General features: G+C 47.5%; 8 non-coding genes across 8 annotated transcripts; all 8 read right to left on the bottom strand.

The window, feature by feature from the left end:
• Nucleotides 1–1,263: 1,263 nt before the first annotated feature.
• Nucleotides 1,264–1,336, bottom strand: TRNAV-CAC (transfer RNA valine (anticodon CAC)). The gene has a single exon. It is a non-coding gene; the product is annotated as a tRNA-Val (tRNA).
• Nucleotides 1,337–1,756: 420 nt separating this feature from the next.
• Nucleotides 1,757–1,828, bottom strand: TRNAP-UGG (transfer RNA proline (anticodon UGG)). Its single transcript has one exon. It is a non-coding gene; the product is annotated as a tRNA-Pro (tRNA).
• Nucleotides 1,829–3,636: 1,808 nt separating this feature from the next.
• TRNAP-UGG (transfer RNA proline (anticodon UGG)) lies at nt 3,637–3,708 on the bottom strand. The gene has a single exon. It is a non-coding gene; the product is annotated as a tRNA-Pro (tRNA).
• A 5,078-nt stretch (nt 3,709–8,786) lies between these two features.
• On the bottom strand, nt 8,787–8,859 carry TRNAV-CAC (transfer RNA valine (anticodon CAC)). The gene has a single exon. It is a non-coding gene; the product is annotated as a tRNA-Val (tRNA).
• Nucleotides 8,860–9,278: 419 nt separating this feature from the next.
• TRNAP-UGG (transfer RNA proline (anticodon UGG)) lies at nt 9,279–9,350 on the bottom strand. Its single transcript has one exon. It is a non-coding gene; the product is annotated as a tRNA-Pro (tRNA).
• A 1,315-nt stretch (nt 9,351–10,665) lies between these two features.
• TRNAV-CAC (transfer RNA valine (anticodon CAC)) lies at nt 10,666–10,738 on the bottom strand. Its single transcript has one exon. It is a non-coding gene; the product is annotated as a tRNA-Val (tRNA).
• Nucleotides 10,739–14,418: 3,680 nt separating this feature from the next.
• On the bottom strand, nt 14,419–14,491 carry TRNAV-CAC (transfer RNA valine (anticodon CAC)). Its single transcript has one exon. It is a non-coding gene; the product is annotated as a tRNA-Val (tRNA).
• Nucleotides 14,492–14,911: 420 nt separating this feature from the next.
• Nucleotides 14,912–14,983, bottom strand: TRNAP-UGG (transfer RNA proline (anticodon UGG)). The gene has a single exon. It is a non-coding gene; the product is annotated as a tRNA-Pro (tRNA).
• Between the last annotated feature and the right edge of the window lie 170 nt (nt 14,984–15,153).

Here is a 15,153-nt window from a genome sequence, read left to right as displayed (position 1 = left end):
GGATTCGAGGCCAAGAATGCCTATTCCTGAAGTTTGTTCCTGCCGCTGAAAGCCTTGTCGGTGTATGAGCCAAATGAATGCCCCAGTCGGCACGCTCTGACTGTCTTCACAGGTCTCCTCCTCATCCCGAAGGTTGGTGGCCCATTGACATCAGGGTGGAAGGTGCTTGCGATACACTGTTCCTTCCTTCCTTCCTTCCTTCCTTTATTCCTCTTATGCTGTTTATGTAATAAGAGGGGACGATACACAGAAGAGAGAAAGTGGCCCAACACACTAGACTAGCAGTCTTCTGATCAATCTGCAGCTGGCAAGGTGGGGGAGAGCCTTTATTTTGCACCTGCTGGGATCTGCATTGGCAGAAGCTCTGAGGGCTGGGCCTTTCCTTTTGCCTGTAAAAACAAAAAGCAGCCCTCCTCCCTCCAGCCCTGAGAGCATGGGCGTGACACTGGAAAAAGCAGCATCTCCCCTTTGGTAAAGATGACCATTGCACAGCTGCTCACTCAGAGCTCGATCGTGCTCGATCAGGCGAGATATATTTAGGTCACCAGCAAAGTCTGTTCTCTTTTCTTGCGTAGGGTGAGCATTCACAGAGCCCAGCTTCGTTGACAAGAGTGCAAAAGGTGTATACTAAAAGCTTTCTGCTTTACTTGAGCGCCATGGCCGTTATTATATTTTGGCTGCTCCAAGCAATCTCTGTCCAGCCGATGCAAATTTCCAGCTCAAATTTTCCCAGCACTCAAAAAGTCCCTCCTCCCGCCAGCTCTGCTTTCAGGAAGTTCAGCAGAAGCAGTCCAACTTCTGTTCCCACTTCAGAGGAAAAGCTTTCTCGGGCCAGAGAAAGCCAGGGAATCACTGTACCGGCAAGTGCATTTCTTACAACTGGTAATCCCTCAGAACACAGAAATGAAGAAGCTGTATATGAAAATGTATTATTTCTTTGGTACACTAACCTATGTAACTAATATGGACCATTTCAGAGGACGGAGCGGACCCAACTGTGATCCCAGAGACCCAAATACCCAGCAGTAGGGAAAATAAATCCTCTCTGTGCTCTGCAACATTACATACACAAAATGCAAGCGCGTGCATTTTTTTATTGGCCCCATATACAGAATACATGTGAGGATGCTTGCCTTCCCAGTGTATTTCTCAAGCTCTTGAGAGCATATGCTATTTCCATGGGAACGCAAATAAGTTCATACTTTACATTTGTGTGTGACAAAAGGGGAAAAAAACTATTTTGTGTAAAATGCCAGCAGAGAGTGTTTCTGCCCGGTCTCGAACCGGGGACCTTTCGCGTGTGAGGCGAACGTGATAACCACTACACTACAGAAACAGCTGCTTGCTCACCTTTGTAGGGACTGGGAGAACAGGTGCAAAGGGCAGTGCAAGTGGACCTGCTTAAAGACTAATCAAATGCCTTGCGCCTGAAGCTCACACAATCCAGCCTAAAACATACGTCCTATCAAGCATGCGCACATATACAAGTATGCCAGCTGAGGGCCTATGCAGCGTACAGAGGGAAGGACATATTTCCACTTTGAGATCGGACGGCCAAAACTCACAAGCAAATCAAGGAATGTTACTGAGAGCTAACAGAGAACACAAAGTGCTTGTCGCAAGGACATGGCACGCAAAGAGGTTCAGGAAGTGAATTGTTCATCGACTACTGCTTACCGAGAAAACCAGAGAGTCTGTCCAATGAAAATAACATTGAAAAAACAAAAAAAAGGAGCTCAAGTTAACCACCTTGATTGGGCTCGTCCGGGATTTGAACCCGGGACCTCTCGCACCCAAAGCGAGAATCATACCCCTAGACCAACGAGCCACGGTCCTTTGAGCATTTGACGGAATTGTCCTCAGCGTTTGCACCCCCCTTAGGATTCGAGGCCAAGAATGCCTATTCCTGAAGTTTGTTCCTGCCGCTGAAAGCCTTGTCGGTGTATGAGCCAAATGAATGCCCCAGTCGGCACGCTCTGACTGTCTTCACAGGTCTCCTCCTCATCCCGAAGGTTGGTGGCCCATTGACATCAGGGTGGAAGGTGCTTGCGATACACTGTTCCTTCCTTCCTTCCTTCCTTCCTTTATTCCTCTTATGCTGTTTATGTAATAAGAGGGGACGATACACAGAAGAGAGAAAGTGGCCCAACACACTAGACTAGCAGTCTTCTGATCAATCTGCAGCTGGCAAGGTGGGGGAGAGCCTTTATTTTGCACCTGCTGGGATCTGCATTGGCAGAAGCTCTGAGGGCTGGGCCTTTCCTTTTGCCTGTAAAAACAAAAAGCAGCCCTCCTCCCTCCAGCCCTGAGAGCATGGGCGTGACACTGGAAAAAGCAGCATCTCCCCTTTGGTAAAGATGACCATTGCACAGCTGCTCACTCAGAGCTCGATCGTGCTCGATCAGGCGAGATATATTTAGGTCACCAGCAAAGTCTGTTCTCTTTTCTTGCGTAGGGTGAGCATTCACAGAGCCCAGCTTCGTTGACAAGAGTGCAAAAGGTGTATACTAAAAGCTTTCTGCTTTACTTGAGCGCCATGGCCGTTATTATATTTTGGCTGCTCCAAGCAATCTCTGTCCAGCCGATGCAAATTTCCAGCTCAAATTTTCCCAGCACTCAAAAAGTCCCTCCTCCCGCCAGCTCTGCTTTCAGGAAGTTCAGCAGAAGCAGTCCAACTTCTGTTCCCACTTCAGAGGAAAAGCTTTCTCGGGCCAGAGAAAGCCAGGGAATCACTGTACCGGCAAGTGCATTTCTTACAACTGGTAATCCCTCAGAACACAGAAATGAAGAAGCTGTATATGAAAATGTATTATTTCTTTGGTACACTAACCTATGTAACTAATATGGACCATTTCAGAGGACGGAGCGGACCCAACTGTGATCCCAGAGACCCAAATACCCAGCAGTAGGGAAAATAAATCCTCTCTGTGCTCTGCAACATTACATACACAAAATGCAAGCGCGTGCATTTTTTTATTGGCCCCATATACAGAATACATGTGAGGATGCTTGCCTTCCCAGTGTATTTCTCAAGCTCTTGAGAGCATATGCTATTTCCATGGGAACGCAAATAAGTTCATACTTTACATTTGTGTGTGACAAAAGGGGAAAAAAACTATTTTGTGTAAAATGCCAGCAGAGAGTGTTTCTGCCCGGTCTCGAACCGGGGACCTTTCGCGTGTGAGGGGAACGTGATAACCACTACACTACAGAAACAGCTGCTTGCTCACCTTTGTAGGGACTGGGAGAACAGGTGCAAAGGGCAGTGCAAGTGGACCTGCTTAAAGACTAATCAAATGCCTTGCGCCTGAAGCTCACACAATCCAGCCTAAAACATACGTCCTATCAAGCATGCGCACATATACAAGTATGCCAGCTGAGGGCCTATGCAGCGTACAGAGGGAAGGACATATTTCCACTTTGAGATCGGACGGCCAAAACTCACAAGCAAATCAAGGAATGTTACTGAGAGCTAACAGAGAACACAAAGTGCTTGTCGCAAGGACATGGCACGCAAAGAGGTTCAGGAAGTGAATTGTTCATCGACTACTGCTTACCGAGAAAACCAGAGAGTCTGTCCAATGAAAATAACATTGAAAAAACAAAAAAAAGGAGCTCAAGTTAACCACCTTGATTGGGCTCGTCCGGGATTTGAACCCGGGACCTCTCGCACCCAAAGCGAGAATCATACCCCTAGACCAACGAGCCACGGTCCTTTGAGCATTTGACGGAATTGTCCTCAGCGTTTGCACCCCCCTTAGGATTCGAGGCCAAGAATGCCTATTCCTGAAGTTTGTTCCTGCCGCTGAAAGCCTTGTCGGTGTATGAGCCAAATGAATGCCCCAGTCGGCACGCTCTGACTGTCTTCACAGGTCTCCTCCTCATCCCGAAGGTTGGTGGCCCATTGACATCAGGGTGGAAGGTGCTTGCGATACACTGTTCCTTCCTTCCTTCCTTCCTTCCTTTATTCCTCTTATGCTGTTTATGTAATAAGAGGGGACGATACACAGAAGAGAGAAAGTGGCCCAACACACTAGACTAGCAGTCTTCTGATCAATCTGCAGCTGGCAAGGTGGGGGAGAGCCTTTATTTTGCACCTGCTGGGATCTGCATTGGCAGAAGCTCTGAGGGCTGGGCCTTTCCTTTTGCCTGTAAAAACAAAAAGCAGCCCTCCTCCCTCCAGCCCTGAGAGCATGGGCGTGACACTGGAAAAAGCAGCATCTCCCCTTTGGTAAAGATGACCATTGCACAGCTGCTCACTCAGAGCTCGATCGTGCTCGATCAGGCGAGATATATTTAGGTCACCAGCAAAGTCTGTTCTCTTTTCTTGCGTAGGGTGAGCATTCACAGAGCCCAGCTTCGTTGACAAGAGTGCAAAAGGTGTATACTAAAAGCTTTCTGCTTTACTTGAGCGCCATGGCCGTTATTATATTTTGGCTGCTCCAAGCAATCTCTGTCCAGCCGATGCAAATTTCCAGCTCAAATTTTCCCAGCACTCAAAAAGTCCCTCCTCCCGCCAGCTCTGCTTTCAGGAAGTTCAGCAGAAGCAGTCCAACTTCTGTTCCCACTTCAGAGGAAAAGCTTTCTCGGGCCAGAGAAAGCCAGGGAATCACTGTACCGGCAAGTGCATTTCTTACAACTGGTAATCCCTCAGAACACAGAAATGAAGAAGCTGTATATGAAAATGTATTATTTCTTTGGTACACTAACCTATGTAACTAATATGGACCATTTCAGAGGACGGAGCGGACCCAACTGTGATCCCAGAGACCCAAATACCCAGCAGTAGGGAAAATAAATCCTCTCTGTGCTCTGCAACATTACATACACAAAATGCAAGCGCGTGCATTTTTTTATTGGCCCCATATACAGAATACATGTGAGGATGCTTGCCTTCCCAGTGTATTTCTCAAGCTCTTGAGAGCATATGCTATTTCCATGGGAACGCAAATAAGTTCATACTTTACATTTGTGTGTGACAAAAGGGGAAAAAAACTATTTTGTGTAAAATGCCAGCAGAGAGTGTTTCTGCCCGGTCTCGAACCGGGGACCTTTCGCGTGTGAGGCGAACTGAGGCGAACGTGATAACCACTACACTACAGAAACAGCTGCTTGCTCACCTTTGTAGGGACTGGGAGAACAGGTGCAAAGGGCAGTGCAAGTGGACCTGCTTAAAGACTAATCAAATGCCTTGTGCCTGAAGCTCACACAATCCAGCCTAAAACATACGTCCTATCAAGCATGCGCACATATACAAGCATGCCAGCTGAGGGCCTATGCAGCGTACAGAGGGAAGGACATATTTCCACTTTGAGATCGGACGGCCAAAACTCACAAGCAAATCAAGGAATGTTACTGAGAGCTAACAGAGAACACAAAGTGCTTGTCGCAAGGACATGGCACGCAAAGAGGTTCAGGAAGTGAATTGTTCATCGACTACTGCTTACCGAGAAAACCAGAGAGTCTGTCCAATGAAAATAACATTGAAAAAACAAAAAAAAGGAGCTCAAGTTAACCACCTTGATTGGGCTCTTCCGGGATTTGAACCCGGGACCTCTCGCACCCAAAGCGAGAATCATACCCCTAGACCAACGAGCCACGGTCCTTTGAGCATTTGACGGAATTGTCCTCAGCGTTTGCACCCCCCTTAGGATTCGAGGCCAAGAATGCCTATTCCTGAAGTTTGTTCCTGCCGCTGAAAGCCTTGTCGGTGTATGAGCCAAATGAATGCCCCAGTCGGCACGCTCTGACTGTCTTCACAGGTCTCCTCCTCATCCCGAAGGTTGGTGGCCCATTGACATCAGGGTGGAAGGTGCTTGCGATACACTGTTCCTTCCTTCCTTCCTTCCTTCCTTTATTCCTCTTATGCTGTTTATGTAATAAGAGGGGACGATACACAGAAGAGAGAAAGTGGCCCAACACACTAGACTAGCAGTCTTCTGATCAATCTGCAGCTGGCAAGGTGGGGGAGAGCCTTTATTTTGCACCTGCTGGGATCTGCATTGGCAGAAGCTCTGAGGGCTGGGCCTTTCCTTTTGCCTGTAAAAACAAAAAGCAGCCCTCCTCCCTCCAGCCCTGAGAGCATGGGCGTGACACTGGAAAAAGCAGCATCTCCCCTTTGGTAAAGATGACCATTGCACAGCTGCTCACTCAGAGCTCGATCGTGCTCGATCAGGCGAGATATATTTAGGTCACCAGCAAAGTCTGTTCTCTTTTCTTGCGTAGGGTGAGCATTCACAGAGCCCAGCTTCGTTGACAAGAGTGCAAAAGGTGTATACTAAAAGCTTTCTGCTTTACTTGAGCGCCATGGCCGTTATTATATTTTGGCTGCTCCAAGCAATCTCTGTCCAGCCGATGCAAATTTCCAGCTCAAATTTTCCCAGCACTCAAAAAGTCCCTCCTCCCGCCAGCTCTGCTTTCAGGAAGTTCAGCAGAAGCAGTCCAACTTCTGTTCCCACTTCAGAGGAAAAGCTTTCTCGGGCCAGAGAAAGCCAGGGAATCACTGTACCGGCAAGTGCATTTCTTACAACTGGTAATCCCTCAGAACACAGAAATGAAGAAGCTGTATATGAAAATGTATTATTTCTTTGGTACACTAACCTATGTAACTAATATGGACCATTTCAGAGGACGGAGCGGACCCAACTGTGATCCCAGAGACCCAAATACCCAGCAGTAGGGAAAATAAATCCTCTCTGTGCTCTGCAACATTACATACACAAAATGCAAGCGCGTGCATTTTTTTATTGGCCCCATATACAGAATACATGTGAGGATGCTTGCCTTCCCAGTGTATTTCTCAAGCTCTTGAGAGCATATGCTATTTCCATGGGAACGCAAATAAGTTCATACTTTACATTTGTGTGTGACAAAAGGGGAAAAAAACTATTTTGTGTAAAATGCCAGCAGAGAGTGTTTCTGCCCGGTCTCGAACCGGGGACCTTTCGCGTGTGAGGGGAACGTGATAACCACTACACTACAGAAACAGCTGCTTGCTCACCTTTGTAGGGACTGGGAGAACAGGTGCAAAGGGCAGTGCAAGTGGACCTGCTTAAAGACTAATCAAATGCCTTGCGCCTGAAGCTCACACAATCCAGCCTAAAACATACGTCCTATCAAGCATGCGCACATATACAAGTATGCCAGCTGAGGGCCTATGCAGCGTACAGAGGGAAGGACATATTTCCACTTTGAGATCGGACGGCCAAAACTCACAAGCAAATCAAGGAATGTTACTGAGAGCTAACAGAGAACACAAAGTGCTTGTCGCAAGGACATGGCACGCAAAGAGGTTCAGGAAGTGAATTGTTCATCGACTACTGCTTACCGAGAAAACCAGAGAGTCTGTCCAATGAAAATAACATTGAAAAAACAAAAAAAAGGAGCTCAAGTTAACCACCTTGATTGGGCTCGTCCGGGATTTGAACCCGGGACCTCTCGCACCCAAAGCGAGAATCATACCCCTAGACCAACGGTCCTTTGAGCATTTGACGGAATTGTCCTCAGCGTTTGCACCCCCCTTAGGATTCGAGGCCAAGAATGCCTATTCCTGAAGTTTGTTCCTGCCGCTGAAAGCCTTGTCGGTGTATGAGCCAAATGAATGCCCCAGTCGGCACGCCCTGACTGTCTTCACAGGTCTCCTCCTCATCCCGAAGGTTGGTGGCCCATTGACATCAGGGTGGAAGGTGCTTGCGATACACTGTTCCTTCCTTCCTTCCTTCCTTCCTTTATTCCTCTTATGCTGTTTATGTAATAAGAGGGGACGATACACAGAAGAGAGAAAGTGGCCCAACACACTAGACTAGCAGTCTTCTGATCAATCTGCAGCTGGCAAGGTGGGGGAGAGCCTTTATTTTGCACCTGCTGGGATCTGCATTGGCAGAAGCTCTGAGGGCTGGGCCTTTCCTTTTGCCTGTAAAAACAAAAAGCAGCCCTCCTCCCTCCAGCCCTGAGAGCATGGGCGTGACACTGGAAAAAGCAGCATCTCCCCTTTGGTAAAGATGACCATTGCACAGCTGCTCACTCAGAGCTCGATCGTGCTCGATCAGGCGAGATATATTTAGGTCACCAGCAAAGTCTGTTCTCTTTTCTTGCGTAGGGTGAGCATTCACAGAGCCCAGCTTCGTTGACAAGAGTGCAAAAGGTGTATACTAAAAGCTTTCTGCTTTACTTGAGCGCCATGGCCGTTATTATATTTTGGCTGCTCCAAGCAATCTCTGTCCAGCCGATGCAAATTTCCAGCTCAAATTTTCCCAGCACTCAAAAAGTCCCTCCTCCCGCCAGCTCTGCTTTCAGGAAGTTCAGCAGAAGCAGTCCAACTTCTGTTCCCACTTCAGAGGAAAAGCTTTCTCGGGCCAGAGAAAGCCAGGGAATCACTGTACCGGCAAGTGCATTTCTTACAACTGGTAATCCCTCAGAACACAGAAATGAAGAAGCTGTATATGAAAATGTATTATTTCTTTGGTACACTAACCTATGTAACTAATATGGACCATTTCAGAGGACGGAGCGGACCCAACTGTGATCCCAGAGACCCAAATACCCAGCAGTAGGGAAAATAAATCCTCTCTGTGCTCTGCAACATTACATACACAAAATGCAAGCGCGTGCATTTTTTTATTGGCCCCATATACAGAATACATGTGAGGATGCTTGCCTTCCCAGTGTATTTCTCAAGCTCTTGAGAGCATATGCTATTTCCATGGGAACGCAAATAAGTTCATACTTTACATTTGTGTGTGACAAAAGGGGAAAAAAACTATTTTGTGTAAAATGCCAGCAGAGAGTGTTTCTGCCCGGTCTCGAACCGGGGACCTTTCGCGTGTGAGGCGAACGTGATAACCACTACACTACAGAAACAGCTGCTTGCTCACCTTTGTAGGGACTGGGAGAACAGGTGCAAAGGGCAGTGCAAGTGGACCTGCTTAAAGACTAATCAAATGCCTTGCGCCTGAAGCTCACACAATCCAGCCTAAAACATACGTCCTATCAAGCATGAGCACATATACCAGTATGCCAGCTGAGGGCCTATGCAGCGTACAGAGGGAAGGACATATTTCCACTTTGAGATCGGACGGCCAAAACTCACAAGCAAATCAAGGAATGTTACTGAGAGCTAACAGAGAACACAAAGTGCTTGTCGCAAGGACATGGCACGCAAAGAGGTTCAGGAAGTGAATTGTTCATCGACTACTGCTTACCGAGAAAACCAGAGAGTCTGTCCAATGAAAATAACATTGAAAAAACAAAAAAAGGAGCTCAAGTTAACCACCTTGATTGGGCTCGTCCGGGATTTGAACCCGGGACCTCTCGCACCCAAAGCGAGAATCATACCGCTAGACCAACGAGCCACGGTCCTTTGAGCATTTGACGGAATTGTCCTCAGCGTTTGCACCCCCCTTAGGATTCGAGGCCAAGAATGCCTATTCCTGAAGTTTGTTCCTGCCGCTGAAAGCCTTGTCGGTGTATGAGCCAAATGAATGCCCCAGTCGGCACGCTCTGACTGTCTTCACAGGTCTCCTCCTCATCCCGAAGGTTGGTGGCCCATTGACATCAGGGTGGAAGGTGCTTGCGATACACTGTTCCTTCCTTCCTTCCTTCCTTCCTTTATTCCTCTTATGCTGTTTATGTAATAAGAGGGGACGATACACAGAAGAGAGAAAGTGGCCCAACACACTAGACTAGCAGTCTTCTGATCAATCTGCAGCTGGCAAGGTGGGGGAGAGCCTTTATTTTGCACCTGCTGGGATCTGCATTGGCAGAAGCTCTGAGGGCTGGGCCTTTCCTTTTGCCTGTAAAAACAAAAAGCAGCCCTCCTCCCTCCAGCCCTGAGAGCATGGGCGTGACACTGGAAAAAGCAGCATCTCCCCTTTGGTAAAGATGACCATTGCACAGCTGCTCACTCAGAGCTCGATCGTGCTCGATCAGGCGAGATATATTTAGGTCACCAGCAAAGTCTGTTCTCTTTTCTTGCGTAGGGTGAGCATTCACAGAGCCCAGCTTCGTTGACAAGAGTGCAAAAGGTGTATACTAAAAGCTTTCTGCTTTACTTGAGCGCCATGGCCGTTATTATATTTTGGCTGCTCCAAGCAATCTCTGTCCAGCCGATGCAAATTTCCAGCTCAAATTTTCCCAGCACTCAAAAAGTCCCTCCTCCCGCCAGCTCTGCTTTCAGGAAGTTCAGCAGAAGCAGTCCAACTTCTGTTCCCACTTCAGAGGAAAAGCTTTCTCGGGCCAGAGAAAGCCAGGGAATCACTGTACCGGCAAGTGCATTTCTTACAACTGGTAATCCCTCAGAACACAGAAATGAAGAAGCTGTATATGAAAATGTATTATTTCTTTGGTACACTAACCTATGTAACTAATATGGACCATTTCAGAGGACGGAGCGGACCCAACTGTGATCCCAGAGACCCAAATACCCAGCAGTAGGGAAAATAAATCCTCTCTGTGCTCTGCAACATTACATACACAAAATGCAAGCGCGTGCATTTTTTTATTGGCCCCATATACAGAATACATGTGAGGATGCTTGCCTTCCCAGTGTATTTCTCAAGCTCTTGAGAGCATATGCTATTTCCATGGGAACGCAAATAAGTTCATACTTTACATTTGTGTGTGACAAAAGGGGAAAAAAACTATTTTGTGTAAAATGCCAGCAGAGAGTGTTTCTGCCCGGTCTCGAACCGGGGACCTTTCGCGTGTGAGGCGAACGTGATAACCACTACACTACAGAAACAGCTGCTTGCTCACCTTTGTAGGGACTGGGAGAACAGGTGCAAAGGGCAGTGCAAGTGGACCTGCTTAAAGACTAATCAAATGCCTTGCGCCTGAAGCTCACACAATCCAGCCTAAAACATACGTCCTATCAAGCATGCGCACATATACAAGTATGCCAGCTGAGGGCCTATGCAGCGTACAGAGGGAAGGACATATTTCCACTTTGAGATCGGACGGCCAAAACTCACAAGCAAATCAAGGAATGTTACTGAGAGCTAACAGAGAACACAAAGTGCTTGTCGCAAGGACATGGCACGCAAAGAGGTTCAGGAAGTGAATTGTTCATCGACTACTGCTTACCGAGAAAACCAGAGAGTCTGTCCAATGAAAATAACATTGAAAAAACAAAAAAAAGGAGCTCAAGTTAACCACCTTGATTGGGCTCTTCCGGGATTTGAACCCGGGACCTCTCGCACCCAAAGCGAGAATCATACCCCTAGACCAACGAGCCACGGTCCTTTGAGCATTTGACGGAATTGTCCTCAGCGTTTGCACCCCCCTTAGGATTCGAGGCCAAGAATGCCTATTCCTGAAGTTTGTTCCTGCCGCTGAAAGCCTTGTCGGTGTATGAGCCAAATGAATGCCCCAGTCGGCACGCTCTGACTGTCTTCACAGGTCTCCTCCTCATCCCGAAGGTTGGTGGCCCATTGACATCAGGGTGGAAGGTGCTTGCGATACACTGTTCCTTCCTTCCTTCCTTCCTTCCTTTATTCCTCTTATGCTGTTTATGTAATAAGAGGGGACGATACACAGAAGAGAGAAAGTGGCCCAACACACTAGACTAGCAGTCTTCTGATCAATCTGCAGCTGGCAAGGTGGGGGAGAGCCTTTATTTTGCACCTGCTGGGATCTGCATTGGCAGAAGCTCTGAGGGCTGGGCCTTTCCTTTTGCCTGTAAAAACAAAAAGCAGCCCTCCTCCCTCCAGCCCTGAGAGCATGGGCGTGACACTGGAAAAAGCAGCATCTCCCCTTTGGTAAAGATGACCATTGCACAGCTGCTCACTCAGAGCTCGATCGTGCTCGATCAGGCGAGATATATTTAGGTCACCAGCAAAGTCTGTTCTCTTTTCTTGCGTAGGGTGAGCATTCACAGAGCCCAGCTTCGTTGACAAGAGTGCAAAAGGTGTTTACTAAAAGCTTTCTGCTTTACTTGAGCGCCATGGCCGTTATTATATTTTGGCTGCTCCAAGCAATCTCTGTCCAGCCGATGCAAATTTCCAGCTCAAATTTTCCCAGCACTCAAAAAGTCCCTCCTCCCGCCAGCTCTGCTTTCAGGAAGTTCAGCAGAAGCAGTCCAACTTCTGTTCCCACTTCAGAGGAAAAGCTTTCTCGGGCCAGAGAAAGCCAGGGAATCACTGTACCGGCAAGTGCATTTCTTACAACTGGTAATCCCTCAGAACACAGAAATGAAGAAGCTGTATATGAAAATGTATTATTTCTTTGGTACACTAACCTATGTAACTAATATGGACCATTTCAGAGGACGGAGCGGACCCAACTGTGATCCCAGAGACCCAAATACCCAGCAGTAGGGAAAATAAATCCTCTCTGTGCTCTGCAACATTACATACACAAAATGCAAGCGCGTGCATTTTTTTATTGGCCCCATATACAGAATACATGTGAGGATGCTTGCCTTCCCAGTGTATTTCTCAAGCTCTTGAGAGCATATGCTATTTCCATGGGAACGCAAATAAGTTCATACTTTACATTTGTGTGTGACAAAAGGGGAAAAAAACTATTTTGTGTAAAATGCCAGCAGAGAGTGTTTCTGCCCGGTCTCGAACCGGGGACCTTTCGCGTGTGAGGGGAACGTGATAACCACTACACTACAGAAACAGCTGCTTGCTCACCTTTGTAGGGACTGGGAGAACAGGTGCAAAGGGCAGTGCAAGTGGACCTGCTTAAAGACTAATCAAATGCCTTGCGCCTGAAGCTCACACAATCCAGCCTAAAACATACGTCCTATCAAGCATGCGCACATATACAAGTATGCCAGCTGAGGGCCTATGCAGCGTACAGAGGGAAGGACATATTTCCACTTTGAGATCGGACGGCCAAAACTCACAAGCAAATCAAGGAATGTTACTGAGAGCTAACAGAGAACACAAAGTGCTTGTCGCAAGGACATGGCACGCAAAGAGGTTCAGGAAGTGAATTGTTCATCGACTACTGCTTACCGAGAAAACCAGAGAGTCTGTCCAATGAAAATAACATTGAAAAAACAAAAAAAAGGAGCTCAAGTTAACCACCTTGATTGGGCTCGTCCGGGATTTGAACCCGGGACCTCTCGCACCCAAAGCGAGAATCATACCCCTAGACCAACGGTCCTTTGAGCATTTGACGGAATTGTCCTCAGCGTTTGCACCCCCCTTAGGATTCGAGGCCAAGAATGCCTATTCCTGAAGTTTGTTCCTGCCGCTGAAAGCCTTGTCGGTGTATGAGCCAAATGAATGCCCCAGTCGGCACGCCCTGACTGTCTTCACAGGTCTCCTCCTCATCCCGAAGGTTGGTGGCCCATTGACATCAGGGTGGAAGGTGCTTGCGATACACTGTTCCTTCCTTCCTTCCTTCCTTCCTTTATTCCTCTTATGCTGTTTATGTAATAAGAGGGGACGATACACAGAAGAGAGAAAGTGGCCCAACACACTAGACTAGCAGTCTTCTGATCAATCTGCAGCTGGCAAGGTGGGGGAGAGCCTTTATTTTGCACCTGCTGGGATCTGCATTGGCAGAAGCTCTGAGGGCTGGGCCTTTCCTTTTGCCTGTAAAAACAAAAAGCAGCCCTCCTCCCTCCAGCCCTGAGAGCATGGGCGTGACACTGGAAAAAGCAGCATCTCCCCTTTGGTAAAGATGACCATTGCACAGCTGCTCACTCAGAGCTCGATCGTGCTCGATCAGGCGAGATATATTTAGGTCACCAGCAAAGTCTGTTCTCTTTTCTTGCGTAGGGTGAGCATTCACAGAGCCCAGCTTCGTTGACAAGAGTGCAAAAGGTGTATACTAAAAGCTTTCTGCTTTACTTGAGCGCCATGGCCGTTATTATATTTTGGCTGCTCCAAGCAATCTCTGTCCAGCCGATGCAAATTTCCAGCTCAAATTTTCCCAGCACTCAAAAAGTCCCTCCTCCCGCCAGCTCTGCTTTCAGGAAGTTCAGCAGAAGCAGTCCAACTTCTGTTCCCACTTCAGAGGAAAAGCTTTCTCGGGCCAGAGAAAGCCAGGGAATCACTGTACCGGCAAGTGCATTTCTTACAACTGGTAATCCCTCAGAACACAGAAATGAAGAAGCTGTATATGAAAATGTATTATTTCTTTGGTACACTAACCTATGTAACTAATATGGACCATTTCAGAGGACGGAGCGGACCCAACTGTGATCCCAGAGACCCAAATACCCAGCAGTAGGGAAAATAAATCCTCTCTGTGCTCTGCAACATTACATACACAAAATGCAAGCGCGTGCATTTTTTTATTGGCCCCATATACAGAATACATGTGAGGATGCTTGCCTTCCCAGTGTATTTCTCAAGCTCTTGAGAGCATATGCTATTTCCATGGGAACGCAAATAAGTTCATACTTTACATTTGTGTGTGACAAAAGGGGAAAAAAACTATTTTGTGTAAAATGCCAGCAGAGAGTGTTTCTGCCCGGTCTCGAACCGGGGACCTTTCGCGTGTGAGGCGAACGTGATAACCACTACACTACAGAAACAGCTGCTTGCTCACCTTTGTAGGGACTGGGAGAACAGGTGCAAAGGGCAGTGCAAGTGGACCTGCTTAAAGACTAATCAAATGCCTTGCGCCTGAAGCTCACACAATCCAGCCTAAAACATACGTCCTATCAAGCATGAGCACATATACCAGTATGCCAGCTGAGGGCCTATGCAGCGTACAGAGGGAAGGACATATTTCCACTTTGAGATCGGACGGCCAAAACTCACAAGCAAATCAAGGAATGTTACTGAGAGCTAACAGAGAACACAAAGTGCTTGTCGCAAGGACATGGCACGCAAAGAGGTTCAGGAAGTGAATTGTTCATCGACTACTGCTTACCGAGAAAACCAGAGAGTCTGTCCAATGAAAATAACATTGAAAAAACAAAAAAAAGGAGCTCAAGTTAACCACCTTGATTGGGCTCGTCCGGGATTTGAACCCGGGACCTCTCGCACCCAAAGCGAGAATCATACCCCTAGACCAACGAGCCACGGTCCTTTGAGCATTTGACGGAATTGTCCTCAGCGTTTGCACCCCCCTTAGGATTCGAGGCCAAGAATGCCTATTCCTGAAGTTTGTTCCTGCCGCTGAAAGCCTTGTCGGTGTATGAGCCAAATGAATGCCCCAGTCGGCACGCTCTGACTGTCTTCACAGGTCTCC

Source organism: Ambystoma mexicanum, chromosome 2q (assembly GCF_040938575.1).
Source record: "Ambystoma mexicanum isolate Mex_15411 chromosome 2q, UKY_AmexF1_1, whole genome shotgun sequence".
NCBI lineage: Eukaryota > Metazoa > Chordata > Amphibia > Caudata > Ambystomatidae > Ambystoma > Ambystoma mexicanum.
This window is presented reverse-complemented; position numbering and strand designations above follow the sequence as displayed.